The sequence below is a fragment of the Carcharhinus amblyrhynchos genome, chromosome 33, assembly GCF_965287045.1.
Source record: "Carcharhinus amblyrhynchos chromosome 33, sCarAmb.v2.hapA, whole genome shotgun sequence".
Lineage (NCBI taxonomy): Eukaryota > Metazoa > Chordata > Chondrichthyes > Carcharhiniformes > Carcharhinidae > Carcharhinus > Carcharhinus amblyrhynchos.
This window is the reverse complement of record NC_137356.1, coordinates 3,413,060-3,427,770: the sequence shown is the minus strand read 5'-3', so window position 1 is coordinate 3,427,770 and position 14,711 is coordinate 3,413,060. Positions and strand designations below refer to the sequence as shown.

General features: G+C 41.9%; 1 protein-coding gene across 7 annotated transcripts in view; it reads right to left on the bottom strand.

The window, feature by feature from the left end:
• Positions 1-14,711, bottom strand: part of LOC145361110 (voltage-dependent P/Q-type calcium channel subunit alpha-1A-like) — a 649,898-nt gene that overhangs the window by 198,531 nt on the left and 436,656 nt on the right. The window lies entirely within an intron of this gene.

Sequence of the window (14,711 nt, the reverse complement as noted above, 5' to 3'; positions counted from 1 at the left end):
CTATACGATGCATCAATAACAAGATATAATTGCATCCAAATGCCTTGGGTTATCCATTCCTGGAGAACTTAGCCCATTGTGCTCATGAAGTAATACGACTGAAATAGAAGACACATTCACAGTGTCAGCAACATGGACCTTTGGATCAGATAATACATGGTTAAATTCAGAGTAAAAATGTGTATATTCAATCATAAATGGTGGGCGGAATTTTCCCCCAAAATTTCTAAGTGTCACAACAGCGAGAAACATGGGGTTAATTGCACCGGTCTCCCAGGCACGCTCCGCATTACAATTCTTCGACACTCAATCACTTTTTTGGAGAGTTGGGAGCTTGGCATCAATACAGGGGATGCAGAGCCTAAACACACTGGTGAAACTGGCTTCAGAGTGCCAGCCACATTTTGCAAGGGTGCCCCGATCTGATGGTGCAACCCTCATGGACATCGAGCCCCCCCACCTCCCCTGACTTCATCGGCAACATGTCCTTCTCCCCACCCTGACACGGGTTATCCATAGTGGGGCATCAGGGTCCATCCAATGGGTCCCCTGGCTGACCCCAGACATGCCCCAAACCCCTCCCCTAACCCCCCCACAACCCCCCCCCCAATTATCAATCCTGCATGATTCCTCTGCATATCCCCCCACTGCTGTAATTGCTCACAGCCAGGTCCCATGTCCTGGCACTGCTACTGGCATAACAGCCATATCTTATATCTGCTGTAGGCATGTCTGGTGAGCACTGCTAGATTGGTGGTGCCGGCAGACATTGGCTGGCCAAGCCACTGAACACCAGGGGCTTTGATAATCACCTGAGCCCCCCGGCAGGTCTGTGCTAGTGCAGATCAGTAGTGACTCTCGCCCGCGTGACGTCTCCCCAGAGACGTGGAAAGAGCTGGGAAGATAACAAATAGTTTCACAACCAGTGTGAATCGGATTTTTAGATTTGCATGCTATTTTTCCAACATGCCATGCTGATTGATGGGTGGGGGGAGATAGTAAAATCATGTCCAATATGTCCCACCTCTGACAGAAGAGACAAACTTGGAGCAGTATGTAAGAATTGGCAGATGATTGGAAACATAGGCAAACCTACTCTGTGCACATTATGAACAGGGGCTGGAGCATACTGTAAGATGAAAAGCTGCTCTTAATGATACTGGAGATAAAATATTCTCCAACTTAGGGCACACTGATGTCACAAAGACCATTGCTGATCACAGGTGTAATAGCCAGGTAGAAACATAAGGCTGTGTAATTGAGTTTGTGTACACATGGTTGTGTTGCAGTATAAATGGATGGGACAGTGGGGAGGGACTGGGGTATTTTGAAGAACTGCTTTGTAATCTGACTGACTCCATTCATTAACCAGAGACATTACTCCATTTCCACCTGCAAAGTCAACCAGTGAGAAATTAAAATGCAAGTAACAAAATAGAACTGATGAACATTAATGAGAAAAACAAACAAAATGAAAGATTGAAAGGAAATCATTTCATGCATCATGACTGCAACAAAGTCCAAATACAGAAGTAATTCACACAATTATACTACACAATCAACAAAAGTGGTTTCATGAATACACCAGCTTGCTTCATTTTGGTGTGAAGGACAGAATTTTATGATATTGGAGATCGTCCCTCTGAAAATCTATGATGGTTTTTAGGAGTGATTTACATAGAATCATAGAATTCCTACAATGCAGCAAGAGGCCACCTAATCTAGTCTTTGGATAGTTGCAAGAAACTGGAGCACCTGGAGGCAAGCACGGAGACACGAGGAGAACATGCAAACTTCTCATAGTCACCCAAAGCCAAATTGAACATGGGTCCCTGGCACTGAGCCAGTTGTGCTAAACATTGCGTCACCATGCTGCCCTTTATCTGGTCCTGCCCACAGTGGGAATTGGCATGGTAGGACAGAAAAATTTGGAGAACAGCTAAATGTCTGTTGGTCTTGGAGAGGAATTTTCAGTCCTTCTAGCCTCACCTATAAAATACATAGAACTACACAGAATGAGATTGCCTGTTGCTACAGCTTCCCTGTTATCTCTTGTTTCACAGAAAGAATACCAATATATTGAATAATTATTTTATAGAACTTAGTTCATGGCTTTTTCTTTTATCCTTTCCTATCTCAGGGATGTTGAAGCTACTCAGTTGAAACCATCTAATTTCACACAGACCAAAGATCTTACAAAACATGACACCAGTGATGTTATAGTTTAGGTCAATCAGAATAAGAAAAATCAATTAATATCTGTATAATACCTAATATAAATTTAAGAATTGTACACAAGTTTACTACTATCTGTCCAGACCAATATCAAGATGAGTCCAGTCTACATATACACAGATATATTTATCTAATATGTGGTAATATATTATATAAGTGTTTTGTGACTTTGAAAAGAAGTTGATACATTTTCATTTCCTCAATGGGCAACCATCACCAGTGCATGCAATCAAGGTATCCATCAATGTATATATTTTTAAATTCATTTATGGGATGTGACATCGCTAGCCAGGCCAGCATTTATTGCCCATCTCTAATTCCTCTTGAGAAGATGGTTGTGCCTCCTTGAACTGCTGCAGTACTACACAGTGCTGTTAGGTATATGCAAAAGATAATAACTAAAAATAACATCTGTAAAATCAAAGGTCTACCAGTTTACGTTAGAAGGACCAAGAAATCTCTACACTCCATCTATTGTCAATTTCCTAATGTTCAGTCGGTATGCAACAACATGCAAAGAGCAGAAAAGCAGCACAATGGCGGAGGGGGATTTTACGGCCTCGCTCAAGCAAGACTGAAATTCCTGCCCGAGGTCAACGGAGATCTCCACTGTCGGACCCTCATCCACTCCGAGTCCATGGCGGGTGAGGCAGTAGAGTTCCAGTGAAGATATCTGAAAGCTTTAATGATGTAGTCCTATTTTGAAATTTGTCTCTCACTGAGCTTCTTATACCAATATTTTAATTTTTTAGATGAACTGAAGCTCAAAGCACAAAAATAAAGCCTTCTACAAGACTTCAATGCCCAGCAACAGAAACAACTCAGTAGCACCATGAATGGCTAAGCTGATTGAGTCCCAAAGGACATATCCGCCAGACAGGATGTAGGGAGTGCGAAAATCAGCCTGAGGTCCTGACTAACCTACCTGTTGCAGATGCATCTAACCATAATGATACTGCAGGAGTGACCACCACACAGTCTTCATGGAGATAAAGTTCCATCTCCATAATGAGGAATTCCCCTGTTGTGTTGTGTGGCAATACCACCACCACCACAGTGGTAAAGGGAATACATTCAGAATAGATTTAGTAGCTCAAATTAGCCACCCATGAGGTGCTCTAGATTATCAGAAGCAACAGAACTCCATTTTAACACAACTGTAACCCCATGGTCCAGGATATACCTCATTTTATCATTAACAAGACAGGGACCAACCCTAATTCAATGGAGGGTGCAGGAGAGCATACCAAGATTAGCACCAGGTGTATTGAGAAATGACCTACAACACAAGACCACATACATGCTAAACAGCAGAAGCATATTATAAGCAGAGCGATGTAATCCCATAACTACCAGATCAAATCAAAGCTCTGCTGTTCTGTCACGTCCAGTAATAAATGGTAGTGGATGACTCAGCAGAGAAGGAGAAGGTTCCATGAACATCTTTATCCTCAATGGTGGTAGAGCCCAACAAGTCAACGCAAAATTCAATCTGAACTATTTATAGCTAAAGTGCCAAGTGAATGATCCATCATTGCTTCATCTTCAATTTCCCACAGAAACTGGTTTTCATCAATTCACTTCACTCCATGTGACACAGAAACTAGAAGCAGGTGTAGGCTAATCAGCCTTTTGAACCTGCTCCACCTTTCTTTTTGATGATGGCTGATTAGCGAATCAGTATCCTGAAACCCGCTTTCCCCCCATAGCTGTTGATCCTTTTAGTCCAAAGAGCTGTATCTAATTTCATTTTGAAATCAGAAACGCTTTGGCCTCAACTACATTTGGTGGCAGTGAATTTTACACATTCACCATCCTCTGGGTGAAGAAATGTCTCCTCACCTCAGTTCTGAAGGGTTTAACCCTTATCCTCAAACAACAACCCCTAGTTCTGGACTCTCTGTCCACTGCGAACACTCTCTGAATCTACTCTGTCTAACTCTGTTAGAATTTCATAAGTTTCTATGAGATCCTCTCTCAGTTTTCCAAACTCCAGTGACTATAATCCCAATTGACTTAGTCTTTCCTCATATGACAGACCTTCCATCCCAGTCTGGTAAACCTTTGCTGTACTCCCTCTATAGCAATAACATCCTTCTCATATAAGAACACCAAAACTGTACACAATACTCGAGATATGGCCTCACCAAAGCCTTATGCAGCAAAACATCCCTAGCCCTATACATAAATCCTATCATTTGCCTTCTTCACTGCCTGCTGTACATCAAGCCACAACTGAGTACACTGGATACAGAAAAAGCTTTTGAGTTGTGACAACCTCTCAGAAGTAATATTGAAAACTTGAGTTCCAGAATTAGCCATACCACTAGCAAAGTTGTTCCAGTCTAGCATCTGACAATAAACTGACAATATAGAAAATTTCCCAGGTACATTGTGTACCCCTACATCCAAACAAAAAGGACAAATTCAATATGATCAGTTATCACCCCAGCACTCTGCTCTCAATTATCATCAAAGCGATGAAGGTGTCAGCAACAGTTTTAACAAGCTGTACTCACTTATGAATAACCTGATTACCAATGTCAGTTTGGGTTCCGCCAGATGCATTCAGCTCCAGATATCATTAGAGTCTTGGTCTAAACATGGACAAAATACCCAAATTCCAGAACTGAGGTGAGAGTGACTTAGTTTAAAAGCAGCATTTGACGAAGTACGACATCACTGAGCTCTACTAAAATTGAAGTCAATGAATACCTGGGAGGGAACACTCGCCACTGGCATATGAGGATAATTGTGGTTATTGAAGGCTAATCACCTCAGTCTCAGGACATCACTACAGGAATTTCTGAGGAAACTGTCCTAGGTCCAACCACTTTTAGCTGTTTCATCAAATTATCTTTCCCAAATCGTAATGCATTTTTTGATGATTTTGCAGCATTCAGTACCAAATACTGAAGCAAATCATGTATGCAGCAAGACCTGGACAACATTCAGACTTGGGCTGATAACTGGTAAGTGATAATCATGCCATACAATTGCCAGATAATGACCCTCTCCAACAAGACAGAATCTAAATACCCAACCTTGATTTTCAATGGTATTACCATTACTCAATCTCCTACCATCAACATCCTGATGTTAAATATTGACTAGATCCTAACAAGATGTATAATAATTCAGCTTAATTAAGTGTTAATTGGCACAAAAACATGAAGATTATTGATTGTGCAGATGACCTAATGTCAAGGGGATATCTCAATCAGAGGATGTCTTCAGCAATTTTATCTTTTAAAAGCCATTTAATGGCTGTCAGGAGAGACAGCCAACCAACTGAGGGTGGTGGTTATATCATAGTGCTAGTATTTTGCTGTGAGCACCATTTTTTAAAGGCATGTGTGTAACACTCAGGCAGGCTGCAAACCCAAACTCCGTGGTCAGTGATGAATGAATGTTATAGTGAGATGGGTGGAAAGTAACATAACCATAACATCTCAGCAGTGTGGTGAAGCATATTTACCATTGTGTGACTGGCACAGATGGTCATAAGACAGGGATCCAAGCTTAGTCTGGGACTGCATGGGAAGTGTACTCAATGTCAGGGAGCATCAATGCATAGGCAATGAAGTGCCTTTCATCTCTATGATGACACCAATGGAAGCGGAGACCATCTACATTAGATGAGTCATAGTAGAGCAGCCTTGCGTTGGGATGAAGTACAGCCAATACAGAGTAAATAAAGTGATGATTGCATTCTTCATTCCTTACACTATGTGTGGCTTTGGCTCCAGTCTGAGTGTTAACAACACTGGAAGGTCCTGGTCAACAGGAGGCACTAGGGGTTAGTTGAAGATGTAGCTGTTTCAGTTAAATCATGTTTCTCCAGCAGGTTGAATAAGTGAGGAATGGATCAGGGTTGCTGCAACACCAGAAAGCTCACAGCATGTAATGCCAACTCAAGATGCTTAATTCCGTCACACACTTTCTCAGCGCAGATACACTCACATTGATGGGCTTTGTTAGGCCTGTAGACAGGTGGCACAATCTGGTAAGCACTGTACAGGCACACAGGAGCTAACAAAGGCAGTGACAGTTGTGGCCACTTCCCCTCTGAGGAGTAAGAGAGGCCCAGCAATGTTCAGCTTCATACAGTTGGGGAGCCTCGGGTGTCAGCAGCAATGTGACACATCTGTTAGAATTTCAGATACAGTGCAGTCCCGTCTGCAAACAATAGAAGAGCCTATGAATGCCATGGATTGTGACATTTCTCTGCCATGTGAACACATAGCGTCCTCCAAAGAGAGAGTGACAACCCTCTTGGAACATAGCACCCAGCAGATGCAGGGGGGTGCACACGCATACTGCAACAGCAATTTTTTAAAAAATCATTCATGGGATGTAGGTGCTTCTGGCTAGGTCAGCATTTATTGCCCATCCCTAAATATCCTCAAGAAGGTGGTGGTGAGCTGGCTTCTTGTAGGTGCACCCATAATGCTGTTAGGAAGGGAGTTCCACATTTCTGTATAAGTGACAGTAAAGCGATGGCGATATAGTTCCACATCAGGATGGTGTGTGGCTTGAAGGGGAACTTGCAAGTTGTGGTGTTTCTATGCGTTTACTGCACGTCCTTCTAGGTGGTAGAGGTTGCAGGTTTGGAAGCATGGCATGTCCATGGGATTTTTGGAGTGATGGGTAGATGAGATGGAACAGCCATGCATCTTCTCGAAGTGAATGACTCCAGGCAACCACTGCTATGCATGTGGGATCTGAAAGAGCGGAGGAAGGGCAAGATGCAGGCAATGCCACTGCTCCCAAGCCACTTTGATTGCTGACGTCCTTAGACATTTTGATGGTGATACCAGCTGCATGCTGGTTTGATGACTGAGGTAGCCCTTGCGCAGATGCAGGTGGCTCCAAATGTGCTGGGCCAAATAAGGGTCAGGCACCCAGAGATCACACATAACAACCATCTCATGCACCTATGTAAGAAAGGCAGCAGGCTGCTCCCACATCAACCTCAGACACAGGGAAACCACCCTGTAGAGGTTACCATAAGCAAGCATGTAAATGCATGGATGAGCATTTAAGAGCGCATGTTGAAGGGTTATCCAAGATCTATCAAGGCATCTAACCTTCATCTTCTAAACACTAATGCCATGTTCAATGGCAGCCTTCGTGGTCATATGTCCTCTGTTTGTGAGTTGGGATATGTGAGGTCAGAAGCCATCTTTTGACCCCAAACACATCTCCAACATACTTGCAGAGGATATACACAATGGATAGCACTTATTCCCAAGGAACCAGCCATGAAGGCATTCAAGTGGCCTGAAAGGGTACCAGAGTCATGACAACTTGTGAAAAGCTCAGACACATCTACAGGATTCGCTTATTGTTGTTGCCGATTACTTGAGCACTGAGGGGATCTAACCCCATTCCTGTTCACAAAGGCATTTGGTGGCTATAAAGGAACCTTGATGTTCATATGAACACAGACAATGATCCCTCCACCTAGGCAAAATCAACTATGACCCCAAACCTGACTACCTACTTGGTCCTACAGGATGTGAAACAGCCTGGTGATACAGGGCATCAGTTACCTCTTTTATGCAATAATGGACAGCTAACTGATAGATGCCACATAAATCTTCAGACAATCTCTGAAATAAACCACAGGCAAAAGCATTGAGTACCAGTATCATTATTGGGTGTCCACCGCTTCCCATTGCTATCAACTCCTGCTCCAGCATGTCACACAGCTCTGCCACCATCTGCCTTCATAGACATTGACGCCAAGGCAAGCTCATCCAACCTTTTTGTTCGCGGGGCCACATTCCATTTTTTTCTCACTCAAGGGAGCAAATCTAGGGAAATGGTGAGCAAATTTCAGACAGATAAGACACAACAAGAAACAAAATTTAAAAAAAAACACACACACCCACAAACACACGCCGTATGATAGCAGCCCATGTCTGGAGAAGCCAACCTGTCATTGGCTGAGCAGGCTTGTTGCGTGTTTCAAAGTTCTGTCCGTTATGTCTTCAATGGTTGAGTCCAACGATGTGGTGAGTTGGATAAAAATGGCTCAGGGACCGCATCCAGCCTGAGATTGGCCAAGCCAATGCTAAGATATCCCCATTAAGCTGAACCTCTGATAATACAACATTTGTGTTGGATGGTGCCTTCTGCAACTATGAGGCTGCCCTCTTTTTCCCATGCACTCTCCTTGTCCACATCCAATAGCTTCCTCCACCAACCAGATTGCCCTGGCTGTTGCATAGGTACTCCAGCTGGCTACATCACTATCTCTGTTCCACTCTCCTTCACAATGGAGGAGCCAAAGTTGGAAAAAAAGTGACCGTGGAGCCAAATAAAACTTCTGTTTGGGTACTGAAAATGCAATCTTGTATTGACTAACTGGCTTGCCAAGTCATGTGATTCTGCCATAAGACACTGCCTCCATAAGGTAGACATTTTAAGATCAGGTCAATAAAGAGCTCTCAATGAAACAGGCTGATGAAAACTGCTGTCCTTATAATTGAAGCATGGTGTCAGAAAGTGGCACAAATAGAATTTCGAACCCTGGAAATGATTCAGAGAAGGCAATTTGACCCCAGGAACACAAATAGATTCAAAATCTGCAACAAAAAAGCTGCTAATAAAAGGATACCAGACAAAGGCTGCAAGTGAGACAGCTCAGAAAGGCACATAGAAAAGTACAAATCTACCAAGCAAGCTGCTGAAAAGGATAAAGACTGAAAGCAAGTGCTCTGTGAACAAAAATAAACAACTGAAGAACATTTTCCAACCCTATCTTCAGTAACATTGTATGATGATGCATGGCAAAACTATGAGATTGCAACAGACTTCATGAACACGCCTGCACTGCTAAGAATGACATTGTTGGGAAGGGACTGCTACAAACCTACCCACCCTAAATTTAACAGATGAGCAAAGAAAATCAATGACAGAGATCTTGAAAGCCTTAAATGCACATTTTGAACCCTGAATAAATGTTACATATGAATATGTATTCAACACTAGATTCAGAATGGAAACGGTACGACATGGCAGTATGACATGACAAAACCATGTGAATTTGGATAGTTAATAGGTTACATGATTAAAGATAGATGGGTCCTGGGCGTGAGAGACCCCTCGATGAGAGCAAATCTACTGAAAGATGAGGAATTGATGCAACAGATGTGTGTCCAAGTGTGGAAGTTGTGAAATATCAGCTCAAACAGTATGGCAGGGCAGAACTGGAGATACATTATGCTGAGGATGCTGCAGGCCAAAAGAGCTGAGGAATTGCATATGGCAGGCAGAAAATACTGTGAAGCATCCATGCAAAAAGAAGCATTGTCCAGCATGAGGAAATCAGTGTTTTAACTGCAAGAAGCTGAATGGTTTTGCACACAAATGTTTGGCGAGACAGAAGCAAAACAAGTTGATACAGATGATCATTGGAGAGGTTTCAGCAGACCAGTCCAATGAAGAAGAAAACATGACACAACAAGTTGGTCCAGTCAAGTTTATAGGTGACAAATTGTTGGTGACTATTACCATGATGTCTGCAGAGGAGGAGTATCAAGCGAAAATAAGTGTCAAATAGACACAGGTGTGTCATGCAACATAATGATCTTCACAGATCTATGTGAAGCGGTTCAACATAGTGATCTAAAAATAAAGGCCTCAAAAGTAAGATGGAGGCTATATTATGGCAGGATACTCACATTGAGAGAGTGAATTAGTCTCTCAGCCCAATGCAATGGCAAGGAGGAAAATCTTGAGTCCCATGTTATAAATATGAAGCACAACCACTCATTTCTGCTGAAGCAAGTCTAAAGCTTAGACTACTAACCCCGACTGTGCCAAAAAAGAAAGGGCAGAGAGAGAAAGAAGGAGACAGTAGACCCTAGAGAAAGGTAGGCAGAAGAACCCAAAGAAATCAATTATTCAAATAAATTACAAGACAGTCGCTGACCATTTCAGTGCAATGGAATGCATGAGACAAAGCACTTCAGAGCTGATCTGGAAGGTTTGAAGGGTAAGATTCCAGCTAAATTGATACAGTTGAAAACACACGATAAACTGACGTCTTAAATGAACCAATCTGTGGGAGATTTGACCAAACAAATTTCAGAGGCAACACAAAGATTCCAACAGGAAAGAATGGCCCTCAATTCCACAGTTGGCAACTCAAAGCGGGAGTTGAAAAACTCAACAAGATGTAGAAGTGCAACCGCAGGCCTATATGATAAATAGCGAAGCTGCTCCCTCACCAGAACTGGCAGGGAGAAGGTATCTCACCAGCTGTACTGTGCACAGAACTACCATTAATCCCAGTGACCCCAACAACCAAATGAAACAACAGTCACCAAAGCAACAATGGCCACGGAACAACACTCTCCAGACAAAGAATCTCGCCCAGAAGAACAGCCAATGTCAACATGCATGTGTTCCATCAAGAGACTTGTGTGTGTAATATACATGCAGAGACTGACTAATAGACCAAACAGTTGTTAATGCATAACAACAATGAGAATATAGTGCATAACTTGGACAACTCACAATCACATGGAACCTTGCACGTAAATATATCCTTGATTCCCTAACTGATCAAAAATCGACCTCAGCTTTAAATATACACAGGCACTCTGCCCCCACAACTCTCTGTGGCAAGGAGTTCCAAACACTCTCCACTCTCTGAGAGAAGAAATTCCTCCTCACCTCAGTCTTAAATTGGCACCCCTTTGTTCTGAGACTCTGCCCTCTGATCCTAGACCCTCCCATGAGAGGAAACATCCTCTCAGCATTTACTCTGTCAAGCTAATTAAGAATTCTGTATGTTTCAGTGAGATCACCTCTCATTCTTCTAAATTCCAATGAGTAGAGTCCCAACCTGCTTAATCTTTCCTCATTGGACAATCCCTCCTTACAGGGAATCATCCTAGTGAACCTTCTTTGAACTATCTGCAATGAAATATCTTTCCTTAAATAAGGGGATCAAACTGCTCACAGTGCTCCAGACGTGGTCTCACCAGTATCTTGTACAGTTGCAGCAAGACTTCCCTACTCTTATAATCCAACTGCCTTGAAATAAGGGCCAACATTCCATTATCCTTCCTGATTACCTGCTGTACCTGCTGTTACGTTTCATGCAAAGTAATCCCAAGACCCTTTGTGTTGCAGCTTTCTGCAGTTTTTGTCCCCTAAGGAATCTGTTCTTGTGTTCTCCCTTCTGAAATGAACAACTACACATTTTCTTATACTTCATTTGCCAACTTTTTGCCACTTACTTAACCTATCCATATAGAAGCATAGAAACTGAAAGCAGAAGTATTTTTTATCCACATTATGCTGTATCTGTCATGCAGATGCCCACTGCTCAAATCACACTGAAATATCTCTGCATCCTCCTCACAGCCCACCCACCCATCCAAATTTGGAGATAATACATTCAGTTTCCTCTTCCAAATCATTAATATATAATGTGAACAGTTGGGATCCTAGCACAGATTCCCGGGGAACCCCAGGAACCCCACTAATCACTGACTACCAATCAGAAAAAGACCCTGAATCTCAATGAAGGTAACACTGATGGTAGGAGGCATGAATTGGCCAGGACGGACTAGGAAACATTACTGAAAGGAAAGGCTATGAACAGGCAATGGTAGGCATTTGAAGAACGAATAAGTGAACTCCATTTATTCCTGTTTGGCACAAGAGTGGTAAGGGGATTATGGCTACAGTATATTCGCTTCCTTCCTCCAAGTCACCTTTGTGGTCCCAGCATTGATCCCTGTGAAGCCTCACTGGTTACAAGTCACCAACCTGAAAAAGAACCCCTTATCTCTACTTGTCATTTCCTGCCCATTAACTAATTCTCTATCCTTGCTAATATACTACCTCCGACACCATGGGCTCTTATCTTATGACTTAGCTTTTTGTGAGGTACCGTGTTGAACACCTTCTGGAAGTCCAAATACAATACATCTACTGGCTCCCCTCCATCCACTTTGGTTAATACTTCCATGAAAAACGAATAAATTAGTCAGACCATTTTCTGGCCATTCATGCTCCAAATTTTCCAGCACCGCTGCAAGTAAAGATGGAGAATTTGGTGCTCAGCCAAATCTCTGTTAACTGCAGTGGGTCCAGAAAATCCCACCGGCTTTAACAGCTGGAAAATTCCGCAGTGATTTCTCTTTCATGAAGCTATGCTGACTGCTTGATTAGATTATGATTTTCCAAATGTGCTATTACTTCCTTTGTAACTGATTCCAACATTTTTCCAACAACAGATGTGAGGCTAATTGACCTATAGCTATCTGCTTCTTAACTCTCTTTTTGAATAGGACTGTCACACTGGCAGTTTTCCAATCCTCCAGTACTTCTCCAGAATCCAAGTCAATAAAATGGCCTCTACTTTCCCAGGACACTAAGGAAAATTGGCATGTCAGCAACAACTCTCACCAACTTTTACAGATGCATTATAGAAAACATTCTTCCTGGTTGTATCACATCTTGGTATGGCTTCTGCTCTGTCCATGACCACAGGAAACTATAAAAAGTCGTGAAGGTAGCCCAATCCATCACACAAACCAGCCTCCCATCCACTGACTCTGTCTACACTTCCCGCTGCCTCGGAAAAGCAGCCAGCATAATTAAGGACCCCACGAACCCCGGACATTCTCTCTTCCACCTTCTTCCATCGGGACAAAAGTCTGATGTCCCATACCAATGAACCCAAGAATGCTGCCATCAGACTTTTGAATGGACCTACCTTGCATTAAGTTGATCTTTCTCTACACCCTAGCTATGACTATAACACTACATTCTGTACTCTCTCTTTTCCTTCTCTATGAATGGTATGCGTTGTCCATATAGCATGCAAGAAACAATACTTTTCACTGTATCTCAATACATGTGACAATAAATCAAATCAAAATTCTGCCTAAACTGACGTAAAGCCTTTGCAGATATCAGTAATGTATAGCACGCAGTTGATGGGAGAGGAGAATTCACTCGATTCTTATTAATGAGGTTAAATTTGTCAACTAAGTTGTGGCCTCAGTTCATTTCTTTCCATATTTTAAAAAAACCTGAGTCAATTTCTCTCTCAATCCCCATTTTTTTTAGTTTATAAGCTTCTTTTCATAACTTATAGACCTAACTTCTGTCCTGTGACAAAATCGAATGAACCATGCTCTGATTAAACACAAAGTTCTGCCTAAGTGTTATGATAACAACTGAAGCAGTTCTTTCTATGTCACTCAGTTGTCAGTTCCATATAAATTATGTCCATTTCACACCATGAACCACAGCTATTGAAAAATAAAGCACATCATCAATACATATTAAATCAAATGAACACACAATAAGAACAAATTAAAATAAGGAAATCATAATTCCTAAAAATACCATTTGGTCTAATTTCCACTGCAAGCACTGATGTCAGGAGCTTGGCGTATGATAATTGTTCTGCTGCTTGACAAAGTGAATGTCAGCAGTAGCTAATAGATTCACAATGAGAATAGGACTTCAAGGCAGTGGGAATGCTAGGTTTTGAAGTAATGGGTATTTCAAACTAAATAACAAACTGCGTTCATTGTTACAAAACAAAAGTGATTTAATCTAATTATTTGGTTTGAATTAATTGGAACTACAAAGATTATTGTGAAATGGCCTTTATACTCCATATCCAAGTCTAATGAGTGGTATTGGTTATAACACCCACTATTGCTTAAGAATCACAACTTCCCTCTCTATGTCCAGCCCCTCAAAAGCTATCATGTTGTTTCCTTCCTCCGATGCCAATATCTATTTTTACTCATATGGTTTACTCAATAATCGCAAGAGATTTCAAGCAACCATATGGGAGCACAATGATTAAACAGACAGGGCTTTATTTTTCCCTTTCAAGGAGGGAATTTTGAACCTCTTACAAATCAAGCTGTGCAGTTCAAAAAAGACAATAACTTCATCTTTTTTTGATTTCTATTGGAGTTCAATGCAACTTCCAATTATTGTTGTTTCCATATCTTCACATTCTTCCTTTGTAGAAGTGTGTGAAGTAATGGATGGCTTTGTGGGCTGATTAATTGTCTAACAAATCATGATGTAAGCACTCCTTTCATGGCCACAACCATATTTGTATCAGGCAATGGGGGGGTCTTTAGTTCTATATGAAGGGAGGGTTTTAGGAGCTCCTGCAACTCAGTTGAGAATGGGAAAGTCAGACACCTAAAGGACACACATGCCCCACTAGATATCAACTGAGAATTCAGTGCCAGAGCTCCAATCAACAATCACTGGGAATATCTGGTGTAAGAAATGAGACTTCTGTGTTAAGAGGGGCAAAAATTAGCACATCAGGGCACTGGAAAGATCTGAGAGAAAAAAATGTGGTGGTATTAAAAACAGTATGTGTTTTTTTTTCTCTTTTCTTTGGATTAGTTATAAAAATAATGCAGGTAAATAAAATGCTGTTTAAATCATCCATTTGGGTAACAGAG